The sequence below is a fragment of the Drosophila miranda genome, chromosome XR (genome assembly GCF_003369915.1).
Source record: "Drosophila miranda strain MSH22 chromosome XR, D.miranda_PacBio2.1, whole genome shotgun sequence".
NCBI lineage: Eukaryota > Metazoa > Arthropoda > Insecta > Diptera > Drosophilidae > Drosophila > Drosophila miranda.
The window spans coordinates 3,068,554-3,074,553 of NC_046674.1; positions in this window are offsets into that span (position 1 = coordinate 3,068,554).

The following is a 6,000-nucleotide window of genomic DNA, read 5'->3' on the forward strand; positions in this document are numbered from 1 at the left end:
TCGACGACCTTCATAGTCCTACATGGATCAGTCGTGTGAGCACCAGCAATGAGGCGCCGTCATACAGCAGAGACAGCTGAGGCGCATACAGACGCTGTGCCCTCAGGGTTGCATGCTGGTCCAACGGCTAAGCGGCAGAACGGCATGACGGTTCACGATGGGACAAAGCCGAGAAGGGAAGATGGACGAAAAGAGACGAGCCCAGGAGTAAACGCAGACACCCTCACCGAACGGATGATAGCCGACGAGCAGACGTGGCACGTGGCTGCCAATATGGCAGCAAGCGTCATCAAGGAGCCGAGCCAAGGAGCGAAGCCGGGAAGACCCCACACTCCGCACCATGAAGTAATACCTTCCCCACAACATCCCGTTATTTACGTTCGACATGTAATAAGTAATGTCACATCTGCTCAACTACATAAGGGAGCGCCACTGCGCCGCCATGTAGATGACTACGACATGTCCATGTAGCTGCACAGCGCCGCTCCAAGCATTTGTAAAATTTTGGAAGTGTTGCGGCCGCCCTTTTTCGGAATATTTTACCTGTAAGATGTATATGTAAAATTGTAAATGAATATCTTACATATTCGTCACTTGCCATACTTTTGGTGGGACAGAACTTTATAATTCAGAAAAACCATCCAAATTATCCATAAAAGGCGTTTATTTAAGGGTGGATTCTGGGCGAAAGACAGATGGTATCATCTGTCATGTGTTGACAGGAAAGGTAAACACTTTTCTAGGAAAAAAATTAACTTAATGTTAATCCGCTTACGTTGAACATCGAAGGGTCGATGGATCGATGGATCGCCTACACATTCTGGAGAACGAAGAAGCTTATAAAAATGTGGACAAGTTTAGATAAAATATTGAATGGCACACGCTTTTCGCATCTTCAAAAAATAAAACAAAACCTTGCCTCTGATTTTACAATCTGATGATTAATTTCAGCAAGTAACATAATCATTTTAACAAATCAAGCGAAAGGCCAATCATCTTTGACATCTCTTTATAATGTGCCTGCTGATACTCTTCTTCGGTTTGCCTTTGGGACCAGCCACGTAAGAGGCATTTGGCACACGGACCTGCTTGCCGTCCGAAAACTCCTCGCCCATCGATGGAACGCTGCGCATATAGCCGAGCGAGGCAATGTGGAGAGCCTCGTCGGTCTCGGCGGTTGGCGGGCGGTTGGTCTGGGCCGTCAACTGCTGGTAGCACGGGTGGCTGGGATCAAGGACCGGCTCTGGGTCGATCCTGTACCCGCCGTCATTGGACTCGGCGTGGGCCAAGGAGTGCGAGCTGGGTTGCTCTGGGTCCAGTAGCTGGTGCTCTTCCTCCATCACGCTGTCGCGCGTGGCCCGAGTCGGGCCGGTCTCGTCCACGCCAGAGCTTGGCTCGGACGTGCAGGTCGGCTCTGAGGGGAACATATCACCGAACTCCTCGGCAATCAGGCGACGGGCCAGCGGTACCGAGAAGTACTCCTTGTAGTGCAGCTTGCGGCGACGCTCGAACTCAATGCGCCGCAACTTCTCCTCCTCATCGGAGTCCTGCTCCATGCCAAAGCAGGGCGTCGCCGACTGCGAGGTTATGCGCAGTTTCTCCATCAGTTCGGCGGTGTCCAGCTTCTTTGGCAAGTCATCCTCGAACACGAACGGGGTCTTCGGCTCGTCAATGATCATGTGTCCGTAGGTTTTGCCTTCCGGATGGAAGGTCGCCAGCACGTTTAGCTCGTCGAACTTGGCCGTCTTCTGGCCTGCTAGCTTCCGCGGTGCCTCGTTGCTGCCGCTTGTGAAATAAATTGTTATTGTGCTATCTGATATTCTGTATTGTTTCGCTACGAGTGCTGATTTACAACTGCTTGTTCTATTCGAATAGGCGACCTACTGGAAGGTGACAGGACAACAACGGCTTGCTGCCTTTCTTCCTTTTTTCTTTCTTAAATTTCGAGTAATTTCTGGAATTTTGACTTTGTTTTCCAAACAAACTTCACAATTTCCACATATCTCAGCCTCGACTTACAGGTTTCTGCCTTGGGAAGTGCTTTTCAGAGTTTTCCCTTAGAATCCCAACGCATCCCAGCGCAATACTGGACGACCTATTGCACCAGATGAGCGAAAAGGGACAAGGTCGATCAACATGACCACCAAGAAGATTATGTCGCCCATGAAGGAGCTGCAACTGGAGGTCAGGTCCTTGTTGAAGAAGAAAAGGCAGCTACGGGGGAATGCCAATGCCACTGGCACACCGCAGGACCCCCACCCAGACCCCACAAAACCCAGAGTGGCCAAGGGACTCAGACAACACCAGGACTCCGCAGGAACGGGCCAACACCCCGGGACAAGGAGGACGGCGTGCACGGTAAGCACAAACTACCGACGCCAGCCGACAAGAGGCGACCAAGAAGCCGTCGAGCAGCGCGCGAAGCACTGAACCCGCACAGAAGTGGAACGAGATCAGAGGACGACGAAGGGGGCGAAGAGGACGCAGTACATGCGCGGACATCCTGGCAGCACCAACGCTCTAGGGCCTGAAGTGCCAGGACTAGGGCATAGGGAAGACTGCCTCGGGCGAACTTCTCCTCAGGATGCAACAACCGTCTGATCCTGCCTGGACTTGACCTCTGACCCAGGAGCCTTAGAAGGCAAACCAGGCAGTGCTATCTCCCCTAGCAGTCGTGAAGCCCATCCAGAAGACAGTGGCGGTCGAAGTGCTCGATGTAGACGAGCTCACGACAGGCGATGAGATACTGGAGGCGATATCTGCAGCAATCGGCTGCGACTTGGGGCAAGTACCGAGCAGCACCGGGGATGCGAAGAGTGTATGGTGCCCCGCAGGTGGCCACACTGAACCTCCAGCCCGCCCTCGCCCAGAAGCTCCTGGGTTGTGTGCCGCATGCGACGACGTATTATGCCGATTACTACTACTGCTACAAGTGTATGGCCTAAGGACAGGAACAGGCTGTGGAGAGGCCCCTCTCCACATGCAGAACCAATTCAAAACCCCCCCACTGAACCCCCCCAGTGCCTTCAGTGCGTGGGCAACAACGGAGACACTCGCTCAACAGCTCCCTTGGTCCTCTGCCGCAGCCGTCCAGAGAACAAGACGGCCCTTTCCCAGATGATTGATGGGTAATCTACTCCAGCTTAACCTCAACCACTGCCGTACTGCCCAGGACTTGCTGACACACACGGTTCTGAAGCAGCAGATCAACGTAGCGCTTCTCAGTGGGCCCTACAAGGGGACAAATCTGTGGAAGCGATCACATAGAGCATCCAGGGTGGGCTATATGTATATTTGGTAGTCACATATTTGTATAGCTACTACATAGGGCCTCGCTTCACGCAGCACGAATATCAGGCGATCATCAGAGATCACAGATCCGCGGTCATAACAGCGGGGGACTTCAACGCCTGGGCCACGACTTGGGCACGCCCCGTGGAACAGCGCTCCTGGACGAATTCACAAGCCTGAACGTCTGTCTCCTGAACACAGGAAGCACCCCGACGTACAGCAATGCGGGCCGGGAGTCATCATAGACCTCACCTTTGCAAGCACGGTGACGGACATCTCGCCATTAGGAATGCAACAAGGGGGCAACAAAGTGTCATTCAAGGCCAACCGGAAAGCCCTAAGAGACGCCATCAGAAGCAAACCCGCAAGGTCCTAAGCGACCACAGAAGCACCCCAGACGCGGCTCCTGATACCGGAAGCGACAAATGCAACGTAGCGGTTGGAAGTACATATAACATCCTGGCTCGCAATGAATGGTCTGTCCTTGCCTTCACTACCAAGTCCGCCCTAAAATACCTACGGGTATTTGAAGAGTCCTCCTCTCCTCACCAGTAAAGGTTTCTTCGGGAGTACCACAGGGCAGCCACCTAGACCCCTTACCCTTCACACTGTTTATCAATGACTTGCCTTCGGTATTAACATACTCTCGAGTACTTATGTATGCGGGTGATGCTAAGCTCTGTGTCTAGTATAAGGACATTTCATTACATTCCCGCTTGCAATCCGATCTCAACAACTTTCAGTCGTGGTGTTTTGCATACTTGTTACACCTCAATGCCTCAAAATGCAAAGCTATGACATTTCACCGTTCTAGCCCCTTGTTGGCTCCCTATACCCTATGTGGTGCTTCTCTTGGGACAATTACCCTGGTGGATGATCTTGGTGTTATGTTAGACGCCAAGCTAAAGTTTTCTGAGCACATTTCTACCATGGTAAATAAGGCCATGCGCGTGCTTGGGTTTATTAAGAGGTGGTCAAAGGAATCTGACGACCCCTTTATAACAAAGACTCACTACACGTCGCTAGTTCCTGTGTATAGTGCCCGCAGTAAAAAGTACACCAAGACCGTATAGAATCAGTACAGAAAAGCTTTTTACTCTTTGCTCTGCGGGGCCTTAACTGGGATGCGGGTGGGAGACTCCCATCTTACTCTAGTAGACTGCCATTAGTAAACGTCCCATCCTTAGTTGACCGTAGAAAAATGCTTGGTGTGACTTTTGTGCACAACTTGATCAGGGTTGACACAGACAGCCCTGTTGGGATCTGTTCCTATTAGACTCACTGGAAGTTTGATACCGTTTTTCCTTCCACTTTGTATATCGAATTATTCCTTGCATGAACCGTTTAGGGTCTTATGCTCGGATTATAATTCCGTCTACCAAATTATATCCACCACTGATTCTCTTCCTCTTATTAAGTTACTAATCCTCACACACCTTTCTAGTAATTATTAATTGTAGTGGTATTTGTAGTGGTATTTGTATTTGTATTTGCATTTGTATTTTTATTTGTACGGGTTCGGTTCGGCCCCTCGGTCGGTTGGCCGGGAGGAGGGCTGCGTTTTGCCTGGCATCCGCGCGTAACAGCCTTCCGCTGGTGTCACCCGGGCCACTTGACGGTGCAGTAATTGCATCGCCTCTTGTAAGATCCAGTCATTGCCTGTCAACGTCCCAGATAGTGCTAGACCAGAGGCCTACTTTCAAGGCACACCTCGAGTACGCATGCGCGAAGGCAGCCGGAGCAACGGCGGCCATTAGCAGGATGGTGGCCAACACAGGAGGTCGACGACCTTCATAGTCCTACATGGATCAGTCGTGTGAGCACCAGCAATGAGGCGCCGTCATACAGCAGAGACAGCTGAGGCGCATACAGACGCTGTGCCCTCAGGGTTGCATGCTGGTCGAACGGCTAAGCGGCAGAACGGCATGACGGTTCACGATGGGACAAAGCCGAGAAGGGAAGATGGACGAAAAGAGACGAGCCCAGGAGTAAACGCAGACACCCTCACCGAACGGATGATAGCCGACGAGCAGACGTGGCACGTGGCTGCCAATATGGCAGCAAGCGTCATCAAGGAGCCGAGCCAAGGAGCGAAGCCGGGAAGACCCCACACTCCGCACCATGAAGTAATACCTTCCCCACAACATCCCGTTATTTACGTTCGACATGTAATAAGTAATGTCACATCTGCTCAACTACATAAGGGAGCGCCACTGCGCCACTGCGCCGCCATGTAGATGACTACGACATGTCCATGTAGCTGCACAGCGCCGCTCCAAGCATTTGTAAAATTTTGGAAGTGTTGCGGCCGCCCTTTTTCGGAATATTTTACCTGTAAAATGTATATGTAAAATTGTAAATGAATATCTTACATATTCGTCACTTGCCATACTTTTGGTGGGACAGAACTTTATAATTCAGAAAAACCATCCAAATTATCCATAAAAGGCGTTTATTTAAGGGTGGATTCTGGGCGAAAGACAGATGGAATCATCTGTCATGTGTTGACAGGAAAGGTAAACACTTTTCTAGGAAAAAAATTAACTTAATGTTAATCCGCTTACGTTGAACATCGAAGGGTCGATGGATCGATGGATCGCCTACACATTCTGGAGAACGAAGAAGCTTATAAAAATGTGGACAAGTTTAGATAAAATATTGAATGGCACACGCTTTTCGCATCTTCAAAAAATAAAACAAAACCTTGCC